The following is a 14,383-nucleotide window of genomic DNA, read 5'->3' as shown; positions in this document are numbered from 1 at the left end:
AGGTCTGCGGCCCGGGGGTTGGGGACCACTGAATGCACATTGCTGCATTGGCTGGGTGTATTTTAAGTCCGTCCAAGGCTAACCTTTGTTATTGGTTGCACGGATTTTAAGGAGTAATTATAAAAACAGGAACGCTTACCAATATTTTAAGTCCGGCTTTATTAAGCTACATATTTTCAGCATTCAAAATAAGTGCGGCCCAGAAAAAAGTTTAGTTCCAGGCGCTCGAACATTAGAAGTTGCATGCAAATAGTTGGTTAAACTGAAACGCCCTCCAGGAGAGGCAGAACTTAGTGATCTGTACATTCTTGTCAGAGCCTCTCCTTTTTACTAATTTTACAGTATGTAAACTGTAACAAATATAAATTATTGTTGTATTTCTAAACATATAGGTTTAAGTGTATAAACCATATTATTTCAAAATCAAATAGAGTGGATCGTGATTCTAATCAAGCCAGGCCCTGGTCAATCAAATCGATCGATTCTGTAAATTATTGATGATACCTAGCCCTAGTTCTGTGTTGCATGGTTGTAAATTAAAATTAAAGAACACAATCTGGACGACAAGAGATCATTTGTGAAAATCTATTTTGCTGGTATTCCTCCTCTCCTATTGCCGATTCCATTAGGACATTTTTATTGGTTGTTTTTATTTGTTTTTGTAGTTGGTGTAGAAAGCAAACATTTTTGTCACTCTCATCGTAACATTGGGTTTGTTTTTAGCAGGTAGTTGGAGACCTCAAATATCTCATGGGTCTTGCTCACGATCGAGGAAAGGACGGAGTGTTAGAACCACAAGTGAATAGGAACCCCTAGGGAGCGCCATGTCACTCGGCTGACCTGCGAGCACCTTGGGTTCCCCACACCTGGACCGAAGGACATTACTGTGGACAGGGAGGTCTGGACATCTTTTCTTAGATTTTCCTAGCTCAGCTATATTTATCCGGTAAAAGACGGATAGCTTCTAGCTTCTCTTTACGAACATTTTTAGCATCTTTTAACTTGTTTAGTTTCCATTTTTTTCTCTGTTAACTGACTTAAGACTGTGAAACTTTACTAGGAGGTTGAATTTCTTGCCTTTATTTGACAATTTTCCAACATTGAATTTATCAATGAATTTATGAATATATAGCTACTTTTACGCAAAGATTTTGAAAGAAAGACATTGTACTTTAAAACAATGTCACACTAGAAGGTTTTTCTGTCAACTTCCAGGTTAACTTCAGCAGTAAACACAACAGTTATTTTTGATCATTTAACAACAAATCCTAAAAATGTTATGCAGTTTTTCCATCCTTACAGTATTACAGACTAAAGTTACAGTAGATGGACATCAAGAAGATAGTAAGAGAAGAGACAGCAGTGCCTAAATAAAAGTGATTAACAACTTGGAAACCCTCCTTTAATGTAAACTGGTAACAGTGTTTCTTTCCAGTGAACATGTTTTACAAAATGACTTTTGCTCATCTTTAGTGGGAATACGAAAAACTCCCATACTTTAGATGAACCTACCTTCCAACATTTATATTAACTTATTTCAGTAAACTGAACTTCTTGTAGAGTCATTTGCAAAAAAATATGATAGTCAAAAATGTCGTCAACACTTTACGTGGAAGACTTATTGACGTTCGATGACGGTATAACATTCAAATTGTTTTGCTTATATAGTTAGAGACATTTCTTTCGGTTATGTTAAACACACAAACTTAAAACATCAACATAAGTATTGACACTGAACAATGTCAACATAAACATTGAACAAAATGAACCGAAAAAGGTGTTTGGTGAAACCAAGGCTTATTTCCCCAACCCCGATTACAAACATCACATCTACCAACAAATTGATAGAACCTTAAAAAAGAAAAAAAAAAAGAGGAAAAAAACAAACACTTCTTAAAATTACCTCACAACTATAACTCAAAATCCAGCATTATTTTGTGTGTTAGAAAGATAATTACATTGCCTGAAGTGTATTTTTTACTGAACTCATAAGTAAAAATAAAGATCGTGAATCAGACATATTGGACATCACAAATATTGGTTCTCGTTTTTTCTGGAACAGATGGTGAATATCCGAGTATCTGAATACTCGTTACAGCCCCAAAAATGAGTATTACCTATCATTTTTCTGTTGGGAGGTGACACGTATCTTTTTATTTTTACTTTTGAATTCAACGTAAAGAAACAAGTAAGAAGTTGACAACACGACCAGAAGGGTAACACTAATGTGACGGAGCTACTCTGAACGGTTTAGTGCGTCTCTGTTTGTGCGCACAAAACACAGACTGTAGGTCATTATTCATAACATTAATGAATAGCCGCTGACAGTCTCCCCTCAGTGCAAAGCAGAGAGTAATAAGCTCCGCATAATAACTGCCCCTCATCAGTGTTCACTCATCTTAACACCGCATAGGGCTCTCACTTCAGCAAGAAGCAGATAGGCAACGCAACAACGCTCCCGTGGGAGCTGGAAAACATGGCAGAGCCATTATAGGGAAATAGGCGTGTGCGATTTAGAGGCCAAAAGGGGGCACGCTGAAGTAAAGAATCACCACGATTCTCCACTGGAACACAGGTGCGTTCCTGCGCTGCTCAGAAGGGATAAACAATAGGCTGCAGACACAAGAGCAGGTTTGCACAGGTTTCTGAATGCCTTCATATGCGTTTGTTCAAGCCAACCGGAGCGGGGCAAGAATCATGGAATACCTGCCTCGGAGCTAAATGTTTTATTATGTTTAAACACAAAAGCAGCAATTCTTCTTCTAACAAGCCTGCATTTGAAATGGAAGATGGTCTGAAACTGTGTGTGAAAGAAAACCAAAAGACAAGACGATCTACAAGAATGGCAGTTTTATTTATTTGTTTCGTTTTATTTCTTTTTCATTTTTATAAATATTCTGTTTTTGACAGAAAATGTGACCAAAACAAAGAAAATGCATCCTATTTGCTTTTCACCTGAAAGAAAACCAGTTACTAAGCTACTGAGTCACAGTGGTTCTTGAAATAGTTATTTTTAACTTTATAATAATACACATAACAGGTGCTGTTTTTGTTTTGTTTTTTAAACATTGTGTTAAACTATTCATTTTCTTTGACTGCCTGTACTTTCACAGTAGCATTGTCCCATGGACTCAGAGTTTGACCATAAAAGTAAACAAACCTGCTGTAGAATGCAATAGCCACAGTATTTGTGGGAGGATTTCAGACCAAGATATTTAACTGCATTTTTTTGTCAGGCATAAAATATCAAGAACCGAAAGTGTTAGACGAAAAACGCAAGAATTTGGACTTTGATAAATACAGTCAAAGCATAACAGAACAGACCCATAAATAAAGAACATACGCTAAAATATATTTGTGTTCTTACAGACCACCTTGCAATGTTATGTAGTTCCTTAAGCTGCCCTTTTGGGGCAATTTTGACCAAAATAAGACCAAAACAAGAGCTAACCAAAAACTGAAACAAGTAAAAAAAAAAAAAAAAAAGCAGAAAAACTAGCAAGCCTCACCCTAATAGAAATTTAATATACTCCTCTTTGTGTTTACAGTGGTCCTTCGTTTATTGTGGGAGTTAGGTTTTAAAAAATAAAAGTAGTCTGTTATTTTTTTTAAACAAATATTATAGATGTTTTGGGGCTTAAAAAACCCTCCACTGCTCACTTCTCAGACAGGAAAATAACATTTTTACACTTTTTTTCTTAAACTCAAAGTTAACACCTTCTTAGAAAAAAATAAGTCCAGCTTTATAGAATGAAAACAAAGATCTGATCTGATCTGATCACGAATGAAGATTTATTGAAACTCTGCAAACTGAACGGATTCTGTACAGGAGACACGGCACAATCGAGTTTGATTGACAATGGTCTACAGCCAATCAGGATACAGAACACAATGTTGTTTTTTTACCTTTTGGCACCTTTGTGTGAGTCCTTGTCCAAGGAACCACATTGGACGATACTCATCCCACCCCCTTGGAATCGAACTGTGATTTCCCATGTGCCAGTCCTACACACAGCCAATACAAAGTGCTTTTAAAAAAAATATATTGGAAGTTGCTCAAATAATTCTACCAAAAAGTAAACATTGTTATAGCGAGGGTTCTTTGTACACTCTTTTTTTTTTTTTTTTCATTTGCCATGCTACACCATTTACATTCAATAGAAACTTTCTGCATCTTCACTGTGGGAAACCACAACAGGGTTCACTTGCAACTAAGCAGAAGCCCTTTAGAGTTTGTTTGTTCATCTGATTTCAGAAGAATTTATACACTTTCGCTTGAATGTGTAGTGTCTAACCAGGCCTTCAGTCTTTTGCAGCCGGAACCTCCATTCAGGGGCTCCTCTAACGATGCAGCTCATGAAGTGAGCAGAACCGGCATTTTCATCATTCAGAGATGTTGCAGATTCCCTGAATGCTCCCTGAAGAATTTTATAATGGAATCACAGCCACATTATAGCTCCCAAACGACATCGCTCTCTTACCCTTATTGTCAGCAGGGTTTGCCGTATTTCAAAAATGAAGATTGAGTTTGATGCGACTGAACTGCAGCCCCTTTGCAAAAGCAAGCGACTCATATTCCACTCAGGTCGTAGTGGTGCCTTTTATTTTTTTTGCTGCACTGTTCCACTTACTGGCACCGCTGTCTGAGTCGAAATCAACGAAATTAATGCCACTTTGCAGATCACTACATTAAATTGGGACAACATGGTACACATTTATTCTAGCATGATGAGTTGCAATAATAAAGTCATGATCTGCTGGGAGTAATGAGGCGCTGTGTGGGGAAGCTGCAGTTCACTGAGTTCATTACTGAATAACCTGATGACACATTATAAAGGGAAAACACCAGCATTTACTGTGATTTTCTATACAAATACAGTCATACTGAGTTGGTTATGGCCCCATAGATAATTTATACTCTACCCCATTAATGTTACATGTGCTAAAACCACTGTAAAAGACCAAAAAAAAAAACCACTAGAGAATGGACCACACGTTAGATATTTCTAAATGCCACTTTGTGACATTATTATGTTTTCCTTGATTAACAAACTACTTTTACAGATTATCTCTAACACAAAATATACTAATAAATGAACTGCTCCCTGTCAAAAACTTAAAAACAACTCTCAGGATATAGGTTTGAATAGAAAAACAGATTGTTTTTAGCTGATTGCAACAACTACTTAGCAAAAAGTCAAATATGAGATGAATCTTACCAAGCTGCAGTTTTATAATCATATACCCTACTGCTATTAATACAGCAGGTAACAACAGATTTGTTTTGCAACTGCAGGACAGAAAAAAAATATACAGCTATGAGGAAAAACTGTGAGAAAATATTCACACAATCCACAGACGAACCTTAATAGTCCATTAGACATGGGCTTGTTGCAATTTGCTTTGGTTTACACTAAATTCTTAGAAAAAATTGGCTAGCTTTTCTTGCAATTTCAACTGTTAAGCAGAAATTTATACTGATTATTGATTAGATACAATACAGAAGAGCTTTTATGAATGTTAATGTAGGGGCTTATGTGGTTTTTTTCCCCCCCTAAAAACAGCTTTTCTTTAGAGATGGGGGGTGTAATGATTCATTTTAACGATTCCATTCAAATCATTCCTATCTACGGACCTAAAATCCATACAGGACATCTTTAGCCAAAACCGCAACCAGTGTGATTTAGAGATGAATACCTGGGTACTGAACAGTGCAGGGAAGGTTTACCAGATTTCTTGTATTTATTGCAAGATATGGTAATAAAGTGTAAAATAAGAAACAAGAATTATTGGCAAATACATTAATATTTTATCTTCATGAAGTTCAGCCCACTGTTGTTTTTCAACATCAGAATTATACAACAGGACCATTATTAGAACATTCTACCACACTGTATGGTCCCATGTCTGTAAAATCCAAAGTGTTTCTTCATATGGACCGGAATGATGGACTCGTCACGTGTGTTGTCCGCTTTGATGTCACTTGGTTGTTTTACGTTATAGTAAATTAAACCTCAATCCAAATGGTATTTTTCAATTTTGATTATAATTGGTTTGTTTCCTTTTTAAATGATTTTACAGGTCTATTCGATTAATATCTTGCCTCGGACGGATCTGGTTGGATCATAGGAATGCAAATCGTTAATCTTTTCACTGCTAGTTAGAGACCAAATAAGCACAGTAACACGAAGTCAGACAGGTAAAACACAATGAGAAAATGTAAAGCATCAAGGACCTGAAGGTTTTCCCACTGTGACTCCAAAAGCGATACCTAGAGGGGTAAGTCTTTACTAAGATTCATTTGAGCTGTGGACATTTTTCCTTGTCATAAGCAGACGCCAATTTTTATCCCTTATTCTTGTTCTGTGAACCCATAGGGATTCTGCCGTTTCCTTCTTCATCCTGACAGCTTGGTAGTCATAAAGAAAGCCATTTTCTTCCGCATGCCAACTTCAGGGTACTTTGTATACTCTCTAAATGCTGGCCACTCACTGGCATTTATATCATTTCGTTTTCTTAATATGGAAGCATTTGTGTAGCATAATTTAAAAAAAAAAAGTCAAATCCAGAAATGCTTTTTCATTTTCAAAATGAGGCTGCATTTTTTGACTCAAAATTAAAATGAAAAAGCAATCCGCCAAAATGCTTTTTCCATTTCTTTTTCAAGACCGCTTATTCTGTCACTTAACTAAAATGATAATGAAAATGGTATTTGACTTTTCATTTTTCAAAAAGTTCTCTGGTAAATGTGTAGCAAAATTCATTTAGAAATGTCTAATTTGACAATTAAAATGGATTAACAGAATTGCTTTTTAATTTTCAAAATGTGACTGCATCAAATTACTCAAAATCAAAATGAAAAAGCAATACTTCAAAATGCTTTTTCATTTTCTACTTAAAAACCGCTTATTCTGTGTCATAATTAAAACGAAAACCCAAAGAGGGGATTGAAGTTTCATTTTCACATCAACCCTGCGAATAGTGTCGCATATATCAATTCCACTTAGCATTTCCAGGGGGGGGGGAGATGACTTCATTGCCATCTCCGTCTGTCCGGCTGCTAAGAGACACAGACATGCTAGGAGCAGTGCGGCCAGGCTTGTAGCCTTGTGTTAGCGGCAGAGGAGAGGGCTTTGTGATGGTTGTAAACTCCTGATGATTTTACACATCTTCTCAGGACTGTGTAGCAGCATTTCTGTTTATCCATTTTAATTGTCAAATTACACATTTCTAAATGAATTTTGCTACACATTTACCAGACAATCTTTTGAAGTGAAATGTCAAATACCATTTTCATTATCATTTCAATTAAGTGACAGAATAAGCGGTGTTGAAGAAGAAAATAAAAAAGCATTTTGGAGGATTGCTTTTTCATTTTAATATTGATTCAAAAAATGCAGCTTCATTTTGAAAATCAAAAAGCATTTCTGGCTTTGACTTATTTTTAATTATGCTACAGTAGTGCTTCCATATCCTAATACCAACACAATAATTTACATTAGTCAAATAAATGTTTTCTTGTATTTTATTGTAGTAAGCTATCATAACTATCCCAAGCTTCCAAATATGCCGGAGAGAAATGCAATTTATCTTCACAAAACTTTAAAAGTTTTAACAGGTTTCACAGTGGAAAACTGCACTCACATTCACAAAAGGTTTCTTAAACTTTAAAAATGTGATTCAGTTCTTTATTCATACATCCCTCCCCAGTTTTTTGTGTCTCTCTTGGGTTTCTTCCCCTTAAACTTAAGGGAATTTGGTTCTTTTATAGGAATCTAACAGGAGATTTAGAACTTGGAGGGTAAAGACGTGGCAGAGTTTTCCCCGATGGCTCTTTCATTTTTGCAGAACAAACGAAGCCACTGGGGAATACAGGAAACCATCCATCATGTAGGCTAGAAAAACTCTATTTGTGGCCGGATAAAACGATGATATTCACACTGTTTCATGGTCAGTAGTTGTCTATTGATCTACAAATGGAAACCATTAATCCAGTAAGAACTGGAAAGATAATTTTTGTTTTTTTTTTATAAATTCAGTTACACAGAGAAATACAGTAAATTAATGAAAATTCTTCATTAAGGCCAGAGACTTTAAAATTGATAAATCACATTTACATTAAGTCAGTCTAGGTCAATATTTTCACTTAACCATCTTGGTAGAACACAGTATGTCGCTCATGATTTTTTAAAAATAATTTATAGAACCAGACAAATGAAAATAGAAGAAACACATTTTTTTAATGTACGTAATACACTTTTAAAAGAGGAGTTGTGTTTTTCTTTAAATATTCAATCTATCCATTTTCTTTCAATCATCTGGAACTGGGTTGTTGAGTCAGCAGTCCAGGCAAATATGCCCAGACTTTGCTCTCATTGGTCAATTCCTCCTGGCCAGTCAGGAGACCTAGTCCTGGGTCTAGCCCCTGGGGTCTTCACCCTGAAGAACATACTTGGAACTCCTCCCCATGGAGGTGTCCAGGAGCCATCTGGACATTTCGACCAGCGTTTTGGCGTATATTAGGATCAGCCTTTTTGTAGCCTGACGGGCTGACATTGAACTGGTTGTTTTGGCTCAGATGCATCTCTGTCTCCAGCATTGCCCCACTCTATCTGGATGGTTATGCAAACGACCCGTTCTGTCCTCTCCATGTCACGCTACTGGCAACCAGGATTGTCACCTTTAATGGGTTAGCGCAAATGTCTTTTAATGGCGTTAGTCGCGTGTCAAAAAATGAGTGATTGTCTTCCCTGTACTGTAAAAAAAAAACCAGCGTGACCGCCTTAGCTGCTCTATTCATGGGTATAACTACGGCCCCTTCCTCCTCTGTTCAGCGCCAACATGAATCACGCTTCCTGCCAAAACAGGGGTTACTGATGATTTAACAGTCACATTTCTATTTAACTTTGTTTTATAAACTTGATAAAACTTTTTTTTTAAATAAATTAAATTAGTTGTTGGTGTTTGTATTATTCTAAATTTTGATGCCAATATTGTCACTTTTACTGCAAATGAATATTGATTACTTGATTACTACTAATCAGCATCCATATCGACACGAAAAAAACAGATCAGTTGATGTCTACACTTCATAAATGGTGACCCAAAGGAAGAGGTTTGCTTGGGGCCACTATTAAGGGTGTTAACAACCTAAAAGTATTTAGAAATCTACATATTTGTATATTTGATTGAAATATGCAAAGAAAATACATTTTAATCTTATTCGATTTAAAACTGTCAGATTTCAACTGGAAACTGAACAGTGTTGTGACGAAAGAATGAAATGAGTGAAAACTGCATCTTGGCGATGTAGACGAGTCGCCATTTACTTGTAGCTCTCAGTTGGAGTACTATTGTTTATATCGCTGTTTAGCCAAAGCAGATGGTAAAATACATTTGGAGTAAAGCTGGGAAGGGCAAACAAACAACTGGCCAGCACATTATTGGCACGGCATGTAACTGGTGGTCTGCTGCCAGAAGGCTCCCAGTTTGCCCTGAGGCCTCCACACCATGGTACATATCTGAACCATCACCTCCCATAACATGTCAGATCACATTATTGCCGCTGTGTAGTTTTGTTTGATTGTTTTTTAAATACTTAAAATCCAGGACTACAACTACACATCCATAGTAAAATGGGGGGTTGAGGAACCCTCCCTGTTTGTGTTTCTAGTTTGGATTTCAAGCCTAGGAACCGAGTGTTTTGTCTAAATACACTATAATGCCTAAAATAATATTTCTTCATAAAAAAATATACACACACACACACATAAAGCAATTTTAGCTTGCTTAGAACTTCTGCAATCAGAATCAGAAGTACTTTATTGATCCCACATGTGTGCGTTACAGTATCAGGATTGTAATCATAAAGGACATAAAAAAAATAAGGGGAGTTAATTTAAAAACTATTTACAAAAAGATACAGGCAAAAATGTGCAAAGGTCATCTATTACCCTATGAGTTATTGTAAAGAAGGGGGTGCAACAAAAACTGAAGCAAAAATTGTCAGTTGAACCTGTCAATGCTCACCGGCTTGCCTACGAAAAGAAAAAAAAACAATAATTAAACCTCCTGTAAGTGTGGTTTCCAGACACTCAGGAAAGAGTAATGGGTGTTGAAGGCTGTCTTTAAAAGCCCTCTGCAGGATGGATGCATAGCAGCTCGAGGCCGGATGATCTGTCTTCCTCTGTCTGGATTTATAAACACCGGAACCCTGACAGCAAGGGCATCTCTTGAAAACATAGTGTGTCTGTGTGAGACAAAACACACTTGTGAGAATGACATAAGCAGTACACACTTGTTGGCAAATAAACAGGAAGCAAATACTTTAAAGTCCCCCTATAACAATTTATTTTTAATAAAAACGTTTCCAGTGGTGTTTTAATTATGGTTATGACGTTTTTAACTGTGAAGGTTCACAATTAGTCAATGGACAAGATGGGGTTTCTTGCAAGATCTTTTAATACGTTTTTTTTTTTTTTCGGTTGAGTTTTTTTTTTTTTTTTTGGTAAAGGAAGATATAAAAGTACAACAGAATAGTTTCGAAATTAAAGTAATTTGGGGCCCAAATGAAGAAAAAGAAAACTAAACTAAAGAAAACAAACTGAACAGGCCTGACCAAACTCAGCCCCTGCACTGACACACTGGGGAAGCTTTATAGACAGGGACAAACCACACTGGAGACATGAGGGAGGGGAAAACAAACTAATCAAACATTCCAACTAATTAATCTATGATTGCAAAGCAGGAAAACAGAAAAACAAAATTAATACAATATAAAGGTAGTCTTCAACAAAAAGTAAACTGAATAATTTCCTTTAAATAAGCAAAAATAAAGTCCATTAGGAGATTTGGTAATCCCTGCAGTTCCCTAGTGGATTCTCCCAATCTCCTCTGCTGATTACTACGGATGGGCTCACCTGGGATGGAAACTCAGAAAAACAAACAAAAGTGAATAAACTATTTTTCTCACCTAAAACAAATTAATCAAATGTGTGTACCCATTGTTAATTTATTTTAAGTAAACAAAGTAAAAAAAATGAATGTTTTAATTGAAAGAAAAAAAAGAAATACTAACACCTATGTGGTGGTTTGAGGTTCAACCACCACATTAACCAAAATTCCACAACCTAAATATATATAAAAAAAATGTATGTTTATCTGAAAACTCTGTTTCCAAATCTCCTAGTGCTGAGGTGAGTAGCCCAGCCCTTGACCCCCCCCCCCCCCCCCCCCCCCCCACACACACACACACACACACACACTTCTGCAAGCTGCTTCAAATTCTACTGATTCTCTTAATGGGGTTGATTACAACATGTCCTGATGAAGTAATAAACACATGTATGTTTATAACATAACAATAAGGTGATCTTATAGACCTGCCAGTTCACATTGCTAAAAATAAAAAACACAACTTTGTCTTTTTACAATCGAGGCATTTTTCCAGTTCCCTTTTGTTGCAACAAAGTGATTTGAATAAACATCACAAGGGATTTTTCTCTTTTACATATTCAATAACTATGATATTTGCATTATTGGGTGTTTTTTTTGCTACCAGACAAACAAGTGACACTAAAGAACATACCTCATCACCAGTTCTCACCTTGTAATATACATTAGAATATCAAACCACAAGGCAGTTAATAAATAAAACAGCTGCCGCCTTGTTACCTTGATCTGCCAGAAACCACTGTGTTAAACAATGCGTAGCAAAATTATATTCAGGCTTATTTGAAGGTGGTTTGTGTGGGTTTGTTGAAATGACAGTAAATTACTGCTATTTGGAGGGTCTTGTGCTGTTTTTATGATTTGGATCAGTGCTAAACATGTAAATTATCTGCTTTCACTCATCTCTTGCAAAGGGTTCAGCCAAAATTCCGTGCAGTCTTTGTGTGTTTGCATTTCATTAATCTATTCAACCATTGGAAAAAAAAAATGTAAACTGTTTATCGTTCCTTTAGCCAAAATCTTGGCATTATAGGTAGAACATCAATTTTTTGAGTCATTTTGCCTTTACCTTTCAGCAGTTTTCCTTCCTCTATGTTTTCATTAATTAACTTAATGTTTCTAACAATCTGGAGTTTGATCCAAAGCTTTTTAAATCATATCTCACCTTTTACTGTGGTAAGGACCGCAGGTCACAGGACAGTAGGGCAGTACACAACAGCTTGTCTCAACATTTGTTCAATAAAATGGACCATTAAGCTACCGAGTACAAACACCAAGAGTGTTAAAATAGATCAAGGTGCTTAGAAAAGTACATTTTTATTTTGAAGTGAAACTTCTCTGTGGTCTTTATGTTTCCTAAAGCACTACATTTTTATCAAGCAGCAGAGGATGCAGTTTATTATTCGTAGATAGAAATGTTTTTATGAAATCTTTGTTTGTTTCTGCTACTTCGGAAAAGACAGCTTCATTAACAAAACTGTAAAAAAAAATTATGATTTGCCATAAAATCTTGAAAGGAGTTTACTAACAAAAATCTGACTCTACATAAGGTGTTCCAGTGTACTACAAGGATACTATAACAGTCTCAGAAAAACCTTGACATTATTCAACGTTTGAATATTACTATAGTTACAAAAGGCAGATCCTTTAACTCAAAATCTAGGTCTTCAGTCAAAAATCTATTTGTTCACCGATCCACACATCTTCCAAATATTTCATTGACAATAAACATTAAAGTGGTTGATGTGTTTATGAGCCAAGAGAAACAGAATTGTGAGTGAAAGAAAAAATATGAAAAAGACTATTAAAGGCAACACATGGCTGAAAACAAGGGTGCATTTTTATTTTATACATTAGTGTCTGGCCTTGTTTGTAATGAGGTTTCTATTGCTCGACGTACTAAAGAGAGGGGTGGACATTACGGTGAAGGAATTGAGGGCCAATTTCTAACTCCTCCTATGGCCAATTTAATTATAGCAATCAGATCCCGAATTACTGGAAATGACTTCACTAACTCCAAAGGCCCTCTCCAGACATAAATAAGCATGGCTGTGTAGGGCTCCGAAGGGCCATTGCTCAATAATGTTCATGTTCAAAGGCTGCATTTCTACTTTACATGTTGGAAACACACTAAGAAATGGTGGCTCATAAGAGACAAAGTCTCAGGGATGTGCTTTTCTTTTCTGTTATATTGGTAACTCACGAGCTAAAATTTGCTCTTTATTAAATTATGAGCATGTTAATCACGTTTAAAAAAAACTTCATTTACGGGTACCGGTAAATGGCTAAGAAATGTTTTTTTGCTTTAAAAAAAAAGCATATTGTTTTTGTAAATGCATCTGCAGTTACATAAATGTTTTAGAAGGTCAAATGGGCTTTACACATTTTTATAGCTTCTTGCACATGTACAGGTAATAAAAAAATAGAGAGCTTCCAGTCGGAATTGGTTGTATAGCATATTCGCGTTTCACTATTCGCGGTTTCTCATATTCGTGGATCTTTTTCAGTCACGTGACTCCAGTTTATCACAGAAGCTCAGCTCAAGACGCTTGTATAAGACTTTTGCGTCCGAAAGAGGTGCTGCGGGGGAGGAGGGGAGCGGAGAGGAAGAGTATGCCTGCCTGTTTGCATCCTTGCTGGCTGCTAAGGAAAATTTTGCCGCTATTTCCACCAGTTCCTGAAATGCTACCAACCGAAGTTTGTGCCCTTGCATGGAGAAATGGCATCAGCGTACTCAAAAGCAGCCAGAAAATATCCTGAAACATCGAGGAAGATAATCGTGGGGAATAATTATCATCCGGATGAATGAATGATGGATGAAACCGGCCTCTTCTGGAAGAAGATTCCCTCTCGCACTTAACTTTCTTTCTTTCTTTAAGCTTTATTTAATAGGGACAGTGCACATTAATGAACATCTACCAAACAATGATAGGCGTAAACATGCTGGATTATAGCAATGATGCTAATTTGCATCCATAGTCCCTAGGCAGGAAACATAAAAGAGGACAAAACAAAAGACAGAATCACAGATACAATAAGAACACAAGAAGGTGGTACATTACTAGAGTTAAAAGTCAGTGGCTACAGGACTGGTTTGCTTTCAGCCACTGCTTGAGCTGTGTTTTGAAGGTCTGTAATGTTTGACCCTCCCTGATGTACAGTGGAAGACTGTTCCATAGTTTACTGGCCTTTACAGAGAGAGCGTTTTGTCCAAAGGCTGTTTTTCTGTATGGAACCTCACAGTCCCCCCGAGACGAGGCCTTAGTCCTGAGAGCACTGTGAGCCCTTTTTTTTAAAATAGTCAGACATGGGAGGCGGAGCAAGTCCATGTAACACCTTGTACATCAAACAAGCAAATTTAAAATTTTTAAAATTCTCAAAGCTTAACAACTTGTACTTTTTCAAGATATTACAAACATGGAATGACATTGGT

The 14,383-nt window shown here is 36.5% G+C and overlaps 1 long non-coding RNA gene across 1 annotated transcript in view; it reads left to right on the top strand.

Annotated features, from left to right (window-relative positions):
* Window positions 1-589: 589 nt before the first annotated feature.
* LOC144989309 (uncharacterized) overlaps window positions 590-14,383 on the top strand; it is a 150,894-nt gene continuing 137,100 nt past the window's right edge. Inside the window, exon 1 of the long non-coding RNA XR_013653447.1 lies at window positions 590-898. This is a non-coding gene — a long non-coding RNA (uncharacterized LOC144989309). The remainder of the gene's footprint in view (window positions 899-14,383) is intronic.

This window comes from Oryzias latipes, chromosome 23 (assembly GCF_053564925.1).
Source record: "Oryzias latipes strain Hd-rR chromosome 23, Olatipes_Hd-rR_3.1".
NCBI classification, from domain to species: domain Eukaryota; kingdom Metazoa; phylum Chordata; class Actinopteri; order Beloniformes; family Adrianichthyidae; genus Oryzias; species Oryzias latipes.
This window is presented reverse-complemented; position numbering and strand designations above follow the sequence as displayed.